The sequence below is a fragment of the Canis lupus genome, chromosome 10, assembly GCF_048164855.1.
Source record: "Canis lupus baileyi chromosome 10, mCanLup2.hap1, whole genome shotgun sequence".
Taxonomy (NCBI): domain Eukaryota; kingdom Metazoa; phylum Chordata; class Mammalia; order Carnivora; family Canidae; genus Canis; species Canis lupus.
In genome coordinates this window covers 16,508,984-16,525,778 of record NC_132847.1, presented here as the reverse complement: position 1 = coordinate 16,525,778, position 16,795 = coordinate 16,508,984, and the positions used below count along the sequence as shown (strand labels likewise).

Here is a 16,795-nt window from a genome sequence, read left to right as displayed (position 1 = left end):
TGCAATGGCAATGCCTATTTAGGCTCCGTTAGGATTCCAAGTTAGTGACTAACAATGAGGTTAATGTTGGCCCAGAGTGAAATTGAGAATCTTCAAAAGATGAAATTTCAGAAAGCAGGATGAAAAGACCATTTCACACAGATGCAAGTAGAGATTTTAGGACAGAGGCATCAGCCCATCTTCCCTGGGAGTCCACTGATACATCATTTTGCCTTAAGCTATTCTTGCTTTACAGTTGTTTTCTTTTTCCATTCAAAACCCACAGATTTTTCTGAAAGCTCCAAATTGTTTCAATAAAGACTCCTGTCATGCTGCCAGTTTTGGATTTAGGGGAGCCATGGGACAAAGAGGAAAAGGAGAGAGCAGCAGGGTGGTTTATGATTATTAATGAGTGACTGTAACAGAAGATTCTACTAGCCAGAAAGATCTTCAGAAAATAGCACTCCAGGGAAGAAGATGGCGCTCACCAGCTTTTTACCTGCACCTACTCAGCTATCTCAGGACCAACTTGAGGCTGAAGAAAAAGCAAGATCCCAGAGATCAAGACAGACCTCACTGGTCTCATCCCGAAGAGAACCTCCCCCATATGGGTACAGGAAAGGCTGGATACCTCGATTATTAGAGGATTTTGGAGATGGAGGTGCTTTTCCAGAGATCCATGTGGCCCAGTATCCACTGGATATGGGACGAAAGAAAAAAATGTCAAATGCACTGGCCATTCAGGTGGATGCTGAAGGAAAAATTAAATATGATGCAATTGCTCGGCAAGGACAGTCAAAAGACAAGGTCATTTATAGCAAGTATACTGACCTGGTTCCCAAGGAAGTCATGAATGCAGATGATCCAGATCTGCAAAGACCTGATGAAGAAGCCATTAAAGAGATAACAGAAAAGACAAGAGTAGCCTTAGAAAAATCTGTATCACAGAAGGTTGCTGCAGCCATGCCAGTTCGAGCTGCTGATAAACTGGCTCCTGCTCAGTATATTCGATACACACCATCTCAGCAAGGAGTGGCTTTCAACTCTGGAGCTAAACAGAGAGTTATTCGGATGGTAGAAATGCAGAAAGATCCAATGGAGCCTCCAAGATTCAAGATTAATAAGAAAATTCCCCAAGGACCACCTTCTCCTCCTGCACCTGTCATGCATTCTCCTAGCCGAAAGATGACTGTGAAGGAGCAACAAGAATGGAAGATTCCTCCTTGTATTTCAAACTGGAAAAATGCAAAGGGGTATACAATTCCATTAGACAAACGTCTGGCTGCTGATGGAAGAGGCCTGCAGACAGTTCACATCAATGAGAATTTTGCTAAGCTGGCCGAAGCCCTCTATATTGCTGATCGGAAGGCTCGTGAAGCTGTAGAAATGCGTGCTCAAGTAGAGAGAAAGATGGCACAAAAAGAAAAGGAGAAACATGAAGAGAAACTTAGAGAAATGGCCCAGAAAGCTAGAGAGAGAAGAGCTGGGATTAAAACTCATGTGGAAAAAGAGGATGGGGAGGCACGTGAGAGGGATGAAATCCGGCATGACAGGCGAAAAGAGAGACAACACGACCGGAATCTTTCCAGGGCAGCTCCTGATAAGCGGTCAAAACTACAGAGAAATGAAAATCGAGATATCAGTGAAGTCATTGCTCTTGGTGTGCCCAATCCGCGGACGTCCAATGAAGTTCAGTATGACCAAAGCCTCTTCAACCAGTCGAAGGGAATGGACAGTGGTTTTGCAGGTGGAGAAGATGAAATTTACAACGTTTATGATCAAGCCTGGAGAGGTGGTAAAGATATGGCCCAGAATATTTACAGGCCCAGTAAAAATCTGGACAAGGACATGTATGGTGATGACCTAGAAGCCAGAATAAAGACCAACAGATTTGTTCCCGATAAGGAGTTTTCTGGTTCAGACCGTAGGCAAAGAGGCCGAGAAGGACCAGTTCAGTTTGAGGAAGATCCTTTTGGTTTGGACAAGTTTTTGGAAGAGGCCAAACAGCACGGTGGCTCTAAAAGACCCTCAGACAGCAGCCGCCCCAAGGAACATGAGCATGAAGGCAAGAAGAGGAGGAAGGAGTAGATGCACCTCTCTTCAAAGTGAATGAACTTTTATCGATAACCCTAATGATGCAAGTCAGATGGGGAAATACTTTGTAAATGGCCAGGATAAAAACCAAATCTGGGTGTCAGAACCCAGCACTACTTTTTATTATGGGAATAAGGGGGGGATGGAAAATTCTTTGAACTATTTAGTTTTTTTTAAAGAGTGGGTTGTGTTTGTGCTTCTCCTACCTTTTGGCATTTATAGAACATACAGCCCCACACATGAAACTAAGACCACTTCCTTTTGTGTGACATTAGTACTTTGGGGTTAATATTTTGTGTAAGAATGACTGCTGATGAATAAAGTTGCCCCAGCCACAGTGAGTAGAAGGATGTTCACGTACTGGAACTATCCTGACGTTTGCCCCTATTACACTCTGTTTTGATTTGGAGTGGGGAAAGTAAGCTCTTGCTCGGTGCAACTATTTGTTTCAAATAAAAACATTTAGACAAAAAAAAAAAAAAAAAAAGAAAAGAAAATAGCACTCCAGTGACAGGTTAAGAGACATACTTGAAATTATTCCTACTTAGTGGAAACTCAAGTTTCTGCCTTCTAGAAACTTGGGTGTTTCATAAGCTATCTTATCATTACCAGCTTATGAGCATTAATCATATTTATCAACTCATTTCATTACTTTGTGTCAAGGAATTTCACCTGGCAACATTTGGCTAGACTGTGTTTTAGTTATTCTGTGTACTCAGTGTTAGCTAGCCTGGTTTGTTCTTCAGTCAAGTTTGTTAAAATTTCCTCATGTACCTGGTATTTAAAATACTATTTAAAATCCCTCAGGAGCACCTGGGTGGCTCAGTGGTTGAGCATCTGCCTTTGGCTCAAATCGTGATCCTGGGTCCTGGGACCAAATCACACATCGGGCTCCCTGCATGGGGCCTGCTTCTCCCTCTGCCTATGTCTCTGCCTCTCTCTGTGTCTCTCATGAATAAATAAAAATGTTTAAAAAAATCCCTCAAATGGACTATTTCCATTGACATTTATTGTATTATTCTAATAATGCCAGATGGCATTTTCTATCAAATTTTATACCAATTTGGAAACTCAGGCTATCAGAACTTTATTCTATATGTATATGGAATCACAACCCTGGCCATTTTAATTGAAAAAAACTTTAAAACTCTAGCATGAAATTCATTTATCTTTTATGGGAAATCTTCCCATATGGTTCTGATGCAGTCAAGAGAAAGAATGGTTGACTTACAAAATTTTATGGGACAAATCAAAGATATTTTAACCAAACCAAACAAAACAAAAAAACCCAACCACCTGACCGACTTTAGATTAATAGTTTATATTTGAGGAAAAATGTATTCATTTAAAAAATGTAACATGTCCTGATATTTTTGGATCTTTGAATCATTCTGATCTGAGAAGCTTCCAGTGTTTAAGTTCTACTGCAGTTCTGTGCAGAAGAGAGATCATCAGAACAACAGACAGGTCAAGTTAATTATTTGAAATCAGTCAATCACAGACTTGAGGGTTTTCTGTCTCCAAGTTTAGTGCTTTGTCCAGTACTTGTTTTTGCATAAAGAAAACATCTTTTGATGTTGTTGCTGGTGTGTGTGTTTCTTTTGCTGTTAGTTTATTTGAGATGACTTAAAATCATTCAACCTTTAAGAAATTCTGAGCTCTCTTTTTAAAATGGACACAATGTGCTTAAGTCACTAAACTTTGATTCCCCCCACCCCCAGATTTCACTGAGAATATATATTTTATTTTTAAGGACTCAGGGCTTAAAGTAAATTCAACCTTTCAGTCTAAGTCTAATTAGCAGCTGCCAGTCACCTATTTAACCACAGTCTGAGTCTGTTAACTTTCTTAGACAATTGGTCACCTGAGCATACTGCCTGCCGCAGTGGAAAATCATCTGTGGCAACAGTAGCATTTATAGATGCTGTCCCAGAGCTTACAGAACAGAGAGACCCACATACTAAATTAAAAGCTAAAATCAAATCAAATTTATTTAATCAATTGCCAAAATGCAGCAAGAAGCAGAATGTTGGTGTTGGTTTATATTCTAAAAATAGTGAGATGCAGGGCACCTGGGTGGCTCAGTTGGTTAAGTGTCTGCCTTCGGCCCAGGTCATGATCTCAGGGTCCTGGAATCCAGTCCTGCATTGGGCTCCCTGGTCAACAGGGAGTCCGCTTCTCCCTCTCTCTCTCTGGCCCTCCCCCTGCTTGTGCTCCGTCTCTCTCTCTCTGAATTAAATATATAAAATACTTTTTTTTAAAAAAAGAGGGGGATGCCTCTGGAATGCAAAGAACACACTGCCTGGTCCTTTGTTATACAATGTTCACATGCTCATCTCTTTCTCTCCTGTGTCGTCAGCCTGCTCTCTGACAGTGTAGTTACAAGAAGCAAAGTCGAGGTTGAGCAAGGGCACTCAGCAGATAGAAGGTCCTCTGACCTATCACTTGCTTGTTCGATTAGAGAGACACAGGGGCAAGTATGCCCGGCCAATAGCTGTAGATCACTGACGACTTGCTGAGCAGCCATGGATTTTATCTGTGTGTCTCTGGCAGAGGTCACTTGGGACCAAAATGGGTGTCACCAGTGGGTGACAGTGTCACAGTAGGGATCACATTACTGGCAACTGGGAGCAATATGTTCCATGATTTATGAATATTTAAGGTTTAAGCAGTCTTCTCATCTCAGCATATGTACACATTAGCTCTCATTTGTTTCATAATTTTTATCTGTGTGCAGCATACATGGACTATATTTATTCTATGTTCAACTGTCTTTATGGGTTAGCAATTTTGTAACTATTCTTAGCAGAACTTCTACATTTCATCCATGTTATTTATTTATTTTTTACTCCATAGAAGAGTTGGATATCCTTAAAAATGATATGAATGATATGGCAAACACACATTATGGCTTGGTTGGGGTCTGGTGTTATATGTGCAAAATTTAGAAACCTTGAGTCTTTATTTCTAGAAAAAGCAACTAGAATGAGGAAGACAAAGCAGTCTGCTGCTTTTTTTCCCAAGTTTTTATTTAAATTCTGGTTAGTTAACATACATACAGCGTTATATTCGTTTCAGTTGTAAATATAGTGAATCAATAATTCCACACATCCCCCCAGTGCTCATCATGCTGTCTGCGGTTTTCAACAATTAATTTCAGAATAAAAACAAGGGTGGAGTGATTGGAAAAGGCTAGAATGAAAAAAAGGGGTGGGGGAAACTACTCAGAAGTGATCTATGTATAATCATCTCTTTCCTTCCTTCTTTTTTTCTTTGCTCTCTCCCTCCTTCCCTCCCCTCTTTCCTGTATACTCAATGATGATTTATTTATAATATGTTAAATTATATAACAATTGATCCTTACTTTAGAACCCAGAATATGTTATTTTCTAGACAATGTACTATGTATAATAAAATGAATGTGGAGCCACCTGGGTGGCTCAGTGGTTGAGTGTCTGCATTTTGTTCAGTTTGTGATTCTGGGGTCCTGGGATGGAGTCCCACGTTGGGCTCCCTGCATGGAGCCTGCTTCTCCCTCTGCCTGTGTCTCTGCCTTTCTCTCTGTGTCTCTCATGAATAAATAAAATCTTTAAAAAAATGAATGTGTATTCTGAAGTAATTGGGTGTATTATTCTCTAAATGTCAGGTCAAGATGGTTGATAGTATGTTTTTTTTTTACATCATCTATGTCTTTACTAATCTTTTGTTCTGATAAAAGATATATTAAAATGTAATTTTATCTATTTCATCTTTAATTCTGTCTCCAATTCTGAAGCTCTATTTTAAAGTACTTTTATGATTGTTCTATATTTCTGCTGTATTGATCATTTATTATTTTATTATCATTTTATTAATTGTCCCCTATTATTTAGAGTAATACTTTTTTTTCTTGAGGTTAAAATACTTTTTTTCTTTTTCTTTTTCTTGAGGTTAAAATACTTTTTTTTCTTGAGGTTAAAATAGCTCCCCCAGGCTTCTTATGCCTACTCTCTATATGATTTTTTTCTTCATCCATTTGCTTTCAGCCTATCTATGTCTTTATATTTACAGGCCAAAATTTTTTTTAAATTTGGTTTTGCTCTTTTATTCATTCTAACAGACTTTTGCCCCTTACTTCGAGTGTTGAATACATTAATACACTTATTAAATGAACAATTAGTAAAATTACTGATATAATTATATATAGGTTTCTACTGTTTTTTGTCACCTCTATTTTTTATTGCTGTTGTTTTGTTGTTGTCATTCCTCTGTTCTTCCTTTTCTGCCTTTATTTGGATTATTTGAATATTTACATGATGCATATCTTACTCTTGGTATTGGATTTTCAGCTTCACTTATCTCTACTAGTGTTTTAGTGCTTTCTCTAGAAATTACCATATAAATCCTTAACTTTTCATTCTACTGAAAGTCGTCATCCTACCACTTGACATAAAATGTAGACACTTGGCACCTATTTCGTATACTTATTCTGCAAACATTATATATATCTACATACCTGTAAAACCCATAAGACAATGTTACAGTTTTAGCCCTCCTCTCTCATGCATTTAAAAAAATATAAGAAGAACATTTTATATTTATTTGAATATTTAAATTTCTGATGCTGTTCATCCCTTCCTTATGATCTGAGTTTCCCTCTGGTATAATTTTACTTCCACATGAATAACTTCCTTTAGTATTTCATATAGTACAAGTCTTCTGACAAACAAATTCACTTAGTTTTCTTAATTCTGAAATGTCTTTATTTGCCCTTTACTCTTAAAAAAATTGGTTTCACTTGAAATAGAATTCTAGATTGATCGTTCTGCCTTTTAGCATTTTATAGATGATTTTCCACTATCATTTGTCCTTACCTGCTTCTAATGAGGTCAGTGTTTTTTAATCATTGTTCCCAGTATGTAATGTGTTGTTTCTCTTTGATTGCTTACAAGATTTTACCTTATCTTTGTTTTCAGCAGTTTAAATGTGATGCGCCATTTATTCTGCATGAAGTTTGTTGAACATCTTGCATTTGTATAATGTACATCTTTCTCCAAATTGGGGAAAAATTTACCCAACAGGTGTTCAAAAAACTTTTTATAGTATTTTTCAGTTACAGAATTTTCATGTAGATCTTATTATATAGTTATTTATTTATTTTAAAAATATATTTTATTTATTTATTCATGAGAGTCACAGAGAGAGAGAGAGGCAGAGACACAGGTAGAGGGAGAAGCAGGCCCGATGTGGGGCTCGATGCTGGTCCCTGGGATCACTCCCTGAGCTGAAGGCAGATTCTCCACAGCTGAGCTACCCAGGCGTCCCTTATTATGTAGTTTTTATTTCTCTGCTATAATTTCCTATCTTTTATTAATTGCGAACATATTTTCTTTACATCATTGAGCAAGTTGCAAATAGCTGGTTTAAATCCTTGTCTGCTCCTTCTAATATCTTGGTCATCTTTGGAGGGGTTTTAAATGATTATCCTTTTATTAAGAATTGGTCCAGTGTTGCTGTTTCTTTGTGTAATTAGTTTTTGAATAATTTTAATGGATATTTTAAATGTTTTGTTGTAGAAATTCTGCATTCTTTTATATCCCTCTGAAGGGTGTTGGTTTTTTTTTTTGCTAGTTTGTTTTAGGAGGCAATTATCTTGGTTAGACAAAAACTGTAAATTGTTTCTCTTGGGCTGCAGCTGAAATATCAGTTCACTTATTTTAGCTTTAGCTGCATCATTTTGTGTCTGCCACACATAGTGTATATCAAGGATCAGTTAGAGATTTGGGCAGAGTTTATACAAAACAATTTAGGGCTCCCCCTCTTTGACTCTCTTTTTCTATGAGATCCTCCCCCTCACATTCCGGGGACTGCAGTTGACGTACACTGTGTTCTCTGAAAGACTGTATGTTTTCTATTGGGATTTTACGTCCCATTCATAGCATCAATTATACCCTGCCTTTAGTCTAAAAGTCTTAAAAACAGAGTATTCATATCGTGATGGACCTTTTTCCAAGTTTTGACTTCCCTCTAGAATTTGTCTGATTTTGTTTTCCACTCTCTAGTGCTTCAGGTGGCTGTTTTTTGATGTTTTCTAGAATTTACAATGGCTATCTCTTTGAGAATAAGTTAGGTAGAAATACAGCCGTACTGGAAGTAGTACTTGAGATTTAACACCTTGTCCTCCTGGATATTTTGTCTAACCTCAAGGAAAAGGCCTACTGAAAACTCAAATATTTTTGTTAATTACAGATTCTGAAGCATAAAGCTCCAAATGTTATAAGTATGTTATTCTTTCATTATCACTGAATGAAGACAAGTGTATTCAGCCTTGGATAAATAAAACTAATGATACAATCAACATAAATTAGAAGATAGAATGGGAGGAGCGAAGACATGGAGGTTCTGTAGAAACATAATATCTTCATATTACAAAAATAAACACCTATAAAAGGACATTCAAGTAATCTGAAGAAGAAATCAGTTGGCTTCAAATAGATTACCTTGTAGTTGAATGGAAAGGTTTCCATAAAATTAGGATGCTGAATGATGTTAATGATAAAGAAAAAGGGGATTGGATTTTTTTTTTTCTTTTCTTTACAAGAAAAAAGAAAGGCAATCATAAAATTCATGGAAAAAACCTCATATAATCTTGTTTTTATATGAAGTTCCTCAAAATATGGTTTCATTTTGAAAAATTTATGGAACATAAGTAATGTTGAAAACATTTTAACTGTGTACTAGGAGTGTTTTCATTTGAATAGAACACTTGTGATATTCAACCTACAGACAAATTACTTCCTAGCTTATTAACTGATTTTTTTTGCATATGATGTTTATATAAACATAAACACTGGGTGTTTTAAACTTTTAAAATCAAACTAGAACTTTTTATAGTGAAATTTTAATTCGTGGTTATGAATAAGATGCTCTTAACTTTTGCAATGTATTAATAGAAGTATACCTGAAAAAAGATGCAACAAGAAAGAGGAAGGGAGAGGTGGGAGGCAAGATGGGAATGTTTGTTTCTTTAGGGGGTGCCTGGATGGCACAGTCAGTTGAATGACCAACTCTTGATTGGGCTCAGGTGGTAATCTGAGGGTCATCATGAGATTGAACCCTACGTTGGCTCTGCACTTAATGCGAAGTTTGGTTGGGAGTCTGTCTTCCTCTGCTCCTGCCTCCCCCACCCCTACTCTCTCTTTAACTCATGCTCAAAAAAAAAAAAAAAGTTTGATATCTTTATATGATATAATAAGGATTAAGGAATACTTAAGACAGCTTTCAAAAGTTAATGCAGTGATAAACTGAGATTAACTTATTTATATATATCAATCATTGGGCAAACAAATAACAACTCACCAAAATTGGCATAAAGAAACAGGAGATGTTGGTAGTCTTATACTCATCTTTCAATGCAGAGATTCAGTTTATAATTTCTAAATTTTTATGTCAGGTGGTAACATCAAAGCAACACTTGCAGAAATGTATTCAAGAGCAGTTAAAATTCTGAACATGTTAAAGTATTGATTTTTAGAAAGTGGGACTTGAGGTATGAAGGGTAGTGCTTAACATTGTTCCTTTACCGTATGAGCACTTAAGATTTATTTAAAAAAAAAAATCTGTTCATGTTAAAAAACGAGGAAAGATGTGGTTTAAAGTTATGTAAGGAAATGGTAATTGTAAATAGGACTGCAAATACTTAGTTTATAGTAGTTGATCAGGATCTGCCACAAAGTTCCCCATGCAGTTATCACAATCAGTTATATGATCTTTTTTTCAGATAATTCACAGCATGAATTTCATATAGATACTGCTTTTGTAAGAATCATAGCAAAGAAAGCAGCCAAATGGAATTGAAATCATAACCTGAATTTCTTTTTTCTCTTTACATTGTGTTTACTGTTCGCTGGTTACATTTCCATGCCTAGGGAAATTTACTAGGATTTTGGAATCAGATAAACCTGTTATTTAATCTTGGTTCGACCAATTATTAGTTGTTTTTTGGATAGACTTTATAAACCTCAATATTCCCATTTATCAAAAAGGGTTTCTTATATTACTTGTTAGTATTAACCAGTATAACATAAGCACAGTGTTTGGCAGAGTGTAAATCTTTATATATTTATCATTTCTCCTATACCTCTCTAATCTTTTCTTGTAAACATTTTCTCCTAAGAAGCAGAGGTTAGTTTTATTTAACACAATACACTGGTCATAGAAAGTATTTTAATATTGCTGTTATTTCTAAGCTTAATTCACATTTCTGACCTAAAAGTATATGATTCTATTTGATTCAAAGAAATGATTGATCTGAAGCAAATCATTATGCTAAGTTATACTCTAATATCTTCAGTATCAATTATTAGGCTGTGCTTTAGTGGGATTACTCTGTTTCAGTCATCCACATGAAATTTCAACTTTATAATAATATAGTTTTGTATTTGGAAGCAAATGCAATCATAAAATAGTTCTTTGCTTAAATATAAGTAGAAAAATTACAAAAAATATTTTGGGGGACGCCTGGGTGGCTCAGCAGTTGGGCATCTGCCTTTGGCTCAGGGCATGATCCCAGAGCCCTGGGATCGAGTCCCACATTGGGATCCCTGCATGGAGTTTGCTTCTTCCTCTGCCTGTGTCTCTGCTTCTTTTTGTGTGTCTCTCATGAATAAATAAATAAAATCTTAAAAAATATATTTTGGAATTTTCACCATTGTATTTGATGGTGTATGTCTTTTTTTGGTCCAGTGAATTTTTAAAGGGATTCTTCTAAATATTATTTCTAACTACTTCACTAACATCAGTAGTTGGGATAACACAACCACTTTCCTAACAGTAAGGGTTTTAAAAAGTAGTTCCCTCGATTCAATTTCCTTTTCTGCCCCCAATTTTCATTTTTCATGTATGCTTCCTTAGAGTAAACATGACAACATGTCAAGTAGTTTGACTTCAGATTTGGTTTAGGCAGGATGAAGGAGAATAGTTGCACTAAGCTCTCCTAAGAAGCTCTAAAATGGCTTGTCCAATTAGGAGGCACACAAAGAATAGAGGACATTTAGATCCAAAACAGAACTTTATCTTTTATTAGCCATGTACTGGTTTATCATTTAAATATAGTAAGATCATTGGTATTCAAATATACTAATAATTAAAAAACATTACATTGTAGCATGATGCTTCATCTTAAATCATTTAGAGAGAAAAAGACATAAAAATACCTATTTTTTAAGGTAATAGGGAACTATGCTTCATAAAACAATTAAAATATTAACATGTAATCCTAGCCTTATTCGTTGTCTTTTTCTTCCCCCTTTTTGGAGCTTGATGACCTTTTGATTAAATGGATACTTGTCTAGTCAAGGTAGGATAAATCCTAGTCACTAAAATTGATTGTGGTAAATCAGAGGCAGCTAGCAAACTCAGAGCTTCAAATGACATTGATCTCTGCTCACCCTTTTGTCTATTTGACCATGAAATTGGAAGTGGTTGACTTTTCCAGCTATGAGCATTGACATACAAACACTTTTTTTTTTAAGTACTAAGAATCCATGTAAATATTATCTTCCCAGTTCAAGTCAAAGAACTGTTTCCGTTGTGTTACTAGAAGTAGGCATAAAGAAACACTTAAAAAGAGTTAAAGGTAATCCAGGAAAACTGAGTTTTCATACTTGATTCATCCAAATTTTCATTAATGATGAAAATTATCTTTGGAAAGAAATTATACAATTAGTCAAATTTTGACTTATTTTTGTGATACAATGCAACTTTACAGCCCAATTACACCATTGCATAAAGTTAATGATAGTCCTATATATGTACACTTTGAATAATGTAACATTATTTTCCAAAGTAATACAAGAGATTTTTGCTAAAGAGCAGTAAGTAATAATACATAATTTTTAATAACTTGAGGTGAATTCAGTAGTTCCTTATTCCTGGAGAAGTTTGCTACTAGCTACTTCTTGCCTTAATTCAAATAAGGAAAATGAAGATTTGTGGATGATACAGAACTCTCCTCTGGAGAATTTAAAAAGAAGAGGATTGGAGCTCAGAGGCGGTAGTCACGGCAAGAAGTGTGGGTCAGGCACAGGGATAAAAAGAGGAAGTAACTGCAAGTTTATAGACACTGCAATAAAATTCCAGCCACCCATCTCTGTCCTACGAGTGGACAACACTTTGGCTTCTATCTATTGAGCAAGATACTGGAAATTTTTCTCTAAAGAAAATAAAAATCCAGCGGAAAACCAACTCCTTGTGTTGACATTTTGGGGTCCAAAAATAAAAATATGTAAATTCCAGCCACTAGTTTTAAAGGTTAAAAATACAGGACTGGGTAAGAGAAACTCAGAAAACAAAACGCCAAGAAGGCAGATTGATTAATATTAATATCGGGTCAGGTATACTTTAAAAGCATTAAATAAGATAAAGATGTTTTCTGAAAGGGATGTAGCATTCATAAATCTGTGTATAACCACTAACAAAGCAATTAAACACATAAAATTTTAACCACCCTGGAGTTTTGCCAGGATCATTGCTTCTATTGAACCAACTGTATTTTCTAATTTCCCTTGAAGGCATTGGTCAGATGTAAACGGAGATACTCAAGTAGAGTTTCAGGGAAAATTCTTAAGAGTGGGCTTACTTAGATTGCATGTACCCTGTAAACCCATTTCTTTAGTCCTTCTTCCTGACTGGAATGATGATGTGATGACTAGAATTCTAGGACCTATCTTGTGAAAATGAGGTGGCTCCGAGCTGACCCTGAGAATGACAAGCTAGCTTTGAGTATGTGGTGATTCAGGGGATGAAAGCCATCTACTAAAGGTTGCAGAATAGAAGGATAGAAGGTACTAGGTTTCCCAGTGATATCTGTAACTATTTTGCCTATCTTAGCAAGTTTGTGGAAAAGAAAATCCAATCTTTTTCAAAACTCTGTTATTTTAGCTCTCTGTTATTAGAAGCTTAATATAATTTTAACTGATACAAAACAGAAACTTGATAAAAATACAACTGTATTGGGAGATTTTAAAAGTTCTCTCAAACATAAACACCTTTGATCAAACACACCAATTAAGTAATTATATAGAGATTTTTTTTAAACTTTTATTTATTTATGATAGTCACAGAGAGAGAGAGAGAGAGGCAGAGACACAGGCAGAGGGAGAAGCAGGCTCCATGTACTGGAAGCCCGACGTGGGATTTGATCCTGGATCCGCAGGATCGCGCCCTGGGCCAAAGGCAGGCGCTAAACCGCTGTGCCACCCAGGGGTCCCTATATAGAGATTTTGAATAAAATTGATTATATACATGTTTCACTCTGCAGGAATAAATGTTTATGTACTGTCAATGAACTGAGCTTGAGCAGCAGGGCTTTTATTTTTAATTGTACTCTTAAATTATGAAATTTATCTATCATTGTATAATTTTGAAATATTTGTGAATGATTTATGACCTATATAGAGAACACATAAGAGATTTTTAATTTTAATTTAAGTTTACAGGACACTGGGTGTTGTTTGCTAGTAAAGGTGTTATTAAATCTTTAGTCTGTAACTGGTACTGACTTTATAGTTGTAGGTCATGATATCTTTCAAATGGTATTACATCAGCCACTTCCAATAAAATACAATACTCCCCAAATCAGATCTCAAACTCTTACAGTTTATGGTAACACAAATTCTCTTGAGCTTCAATAATGATGATAATGTTAGAGAGGCTAATGTGTCACATATTTAAAGAGCATTATATTACAATGGTGGTAAGTAGAGGACATCTGCAAAAATAGTGGTACCTAAGTTAGTTTTAGCATTCATGATCTTTGGTGAACTGCATAGATGGATACATTTTTTTCCTTATCCTTTTGGTTATTCTTTTTAATCTGATTTTCATATAGATTTGTGTCTCATTGTATTCTAAATATAATGTAATTCAAAAGATGTCTAGTGGTTGATAACCAGGCATACATTAAAAGATGGGAAGCATTAAGCAGTGTGAATGTGCATATTCATAATAGCTGTCTAACTAATGTTTTTTTCCCTTCAGTAGACTAAGGCATACTGTATATTTTCCATCCAACTGAAATATTATAAATCACTTTTTAATATCTTTTTATCTGAACAAGAAAAAAATCATTTGTATTACAGACATGTAAATTTAACTTAAAACTACGAAACCTAGTTTGAGGCTTGATACCATGGCCATAAATCATATACAATAACATTGTAAATGAGATAACTGTAACATTATATTCTCTGGGCAAGGTTAATAGATTCAGTTCAAGTCTAGCAAGAAATTGTAGCTGACATTTTCCCATTTCTTTCAGAAAAGCCTTTATAAATCCTCAACTTCTAAATTGGACTGGATTAGGTCCCAGTGGAGAAAATCCTAGATTTAGTGTTTTTAATTTCCTAAGTTACTGAGTAGGAACCAACTTTATAACTGTAGTCAAATATGGCTTGGGGAATTTAACTGTCAGGTTATTTTTGTTAATTTCATCCATTTCCAATAATAAAACTAATCACATAAATAATAACAAAGGTAAAACAATGATAAAGGTAATAGTCTACGTTTTTAAAAAACCTGTCGATTTGGTTAACCTGGGTTAACAATGGAAACAAATATAAATAAGTGTTTTATGCAGGTCTTCTCTGGGTGACTAAACAAAACACAGCAGGTCTACTGCTTTCATTTTCAACTCACAGCTCTTTACCTTGGTAACTGAATATTTACATTCTCCCATGCCCTGTGTCTTGATGCTGTCAAACTCTCCTTTGAGAAATGGCACAATGAGTGACCTTAATCTCTTTCTGCGGTGGGAAAAGTAGTGTCTGCACCATGCTGCCTGGACTCCCAGAAAGCTCAGTTGCCTAATCTAGCCTGTGTGTGGAGAATTTTTTCAAATGACGTGTTGTCATTGGGCATTGGTTATAAGACCTTCAAGTTGCTGTTTCCTGATATAGGTAGAAACTGGATGATCTACAAAGTGGGGAGATTGTTGTGTAGGAAAATGCCCCACAATGGGATGATTCTTCTGTTCATTTGTTAGGACCCTAATTGTCTTTATTTTTATCCCTAGATGCTAAGATGATATAAATAGTCTCTTTTCTGCTGAAAGTTTCTGTGGATTAGATTTTACCCCACACATCTTTGTTGGATTATTTGTTTTTGGGTTTCCATCTTATCAATTTCATTTTGCCTTTAAGTCCTGCCTCACCTCCTTGGTCCTTCAAGGACAGCAGCATGGTTTTCTGACTGTCCTTCTGAGCCTTCTCACCAATTTATCCAAATTTTTGTCCTTTTTCTGTTCTCTACTTACAGACTCATTTCCTGTCTTTATCCTTGCTCTTCTTAACTTGGATACTCACCAAGTCCAAGTGTAGCTGCTCACTATGTTGTGGGAAGTGCATATGATTAACACATGGCTGAAAAGTCATCTGATCCCTGAGACTTGCTGTGGCAAATTCCTTTCTACATTGATCTTCTGTCATTTTGAATTTCCCCATAGACTTAAAACAATGCTATATATCCCATTTAAGTTCCTTTATGTAGTATTCTGGTGATTCCTTGGGGATTATTCCTATTTCCTCAAATTCCTGTTTCCACTTCAGGTCAAGAACAATACCTTTTTTACCTCCTTCACCTTCCTTTAAGTTGCCCCCAGGTTCTAGGTGTATAGTAACTGATAGTTGATTTAAGTTATTTTTTTCAGTAGATTGTAAGCCCTCTTCTTAAAGGCTTAGCTGTTGTGGACATATTTCTATTAGAATATCTTTTCTCCTTGTGCTACCACCGTGTTGTGTATTAATAAATAAATCTTTCATTTGTTATTTAACTGATTGAATTACTATTAAAACTGCTTAAAGTACTATTATATTATTCTTGTAGGGTGATTTGGGAATCAGAGTGGTGCTTTCTTTGAACATCCTTGCCTCCTTTACAAGCACTAATCATCTCTCTGAGATGCACCTCCAGTTCTGTGCTTAAGGAAATGTGCATTCTTTCAGTGTCTTTATGCTCTTTATAGTGTGTGTTCTCTTGTATTTGGCAACTTAAATACTGCCTGGTTTAAATTCACAGCTTCTAAGAGGTAGAGATTATTTAGTCATAACTTTTTCCATTTTAGCATTGCAAATAATGCATATAATAGATGTGGATATTTAATGTTTAAATCTCTGATGTAGGGATTCCAATATTGTAATTAGATGCAACATGATGCCCTGAGGCTCTTGGCACTTACTTTCTTAAAAAGATTGGCGAGGAATGAAGGATGATATTAACATTTGCCTTATGAAATAAAATATTACCATCCATCTTTCAAGTATTAGGTTCATAAAGTGAAGAAAATCCTATCTCTGAGAATACAAATTATGCCTCATAAGAATAACTGTTTTTAGGATTATAATTTCTAAATCCATATCATGGATATAATAACTTATCAAACATTAAGAAGATCTCATATGATTGGCAAAAATATCTATTAGGCTCTTTTTAAATTTCATTGTTTGTTAAAATTAATTCAATGAAAAGGTAAGATTTCTGTAAGTGTTTGGTAACTGTTTATATGGCATCAAGTAACTAGCCAGTAATTTTGAAAGCTTCAATTAGCAGTTTTCATTACGGCTTCAAATAAGTAATTAAACAATTAATCTATTTAATTATTCATTTTCAACAATTTGTTGTCATTAATATAAATTTAGTACCTTTATACCTAGCTATTCATCTTTGATTCTGTGGACAGATTTGCTTC

The 16,795-nt window shown here is 35.5% G+C and overlaps 1 pseudogene; it reads left to right on the top strand.

The window, feature by feature from the left end:
• The first annotated feature begins 430 nt into the window (after positions 1-430).
• LOC140641258 (SNW domain-containing protein 1 pseudogene) lies at positions 431-2,570 on the top strand (annotated as a pseudogene).
• Positions 2,571-16,795: the final 14,225 nt, after the last annotated feature.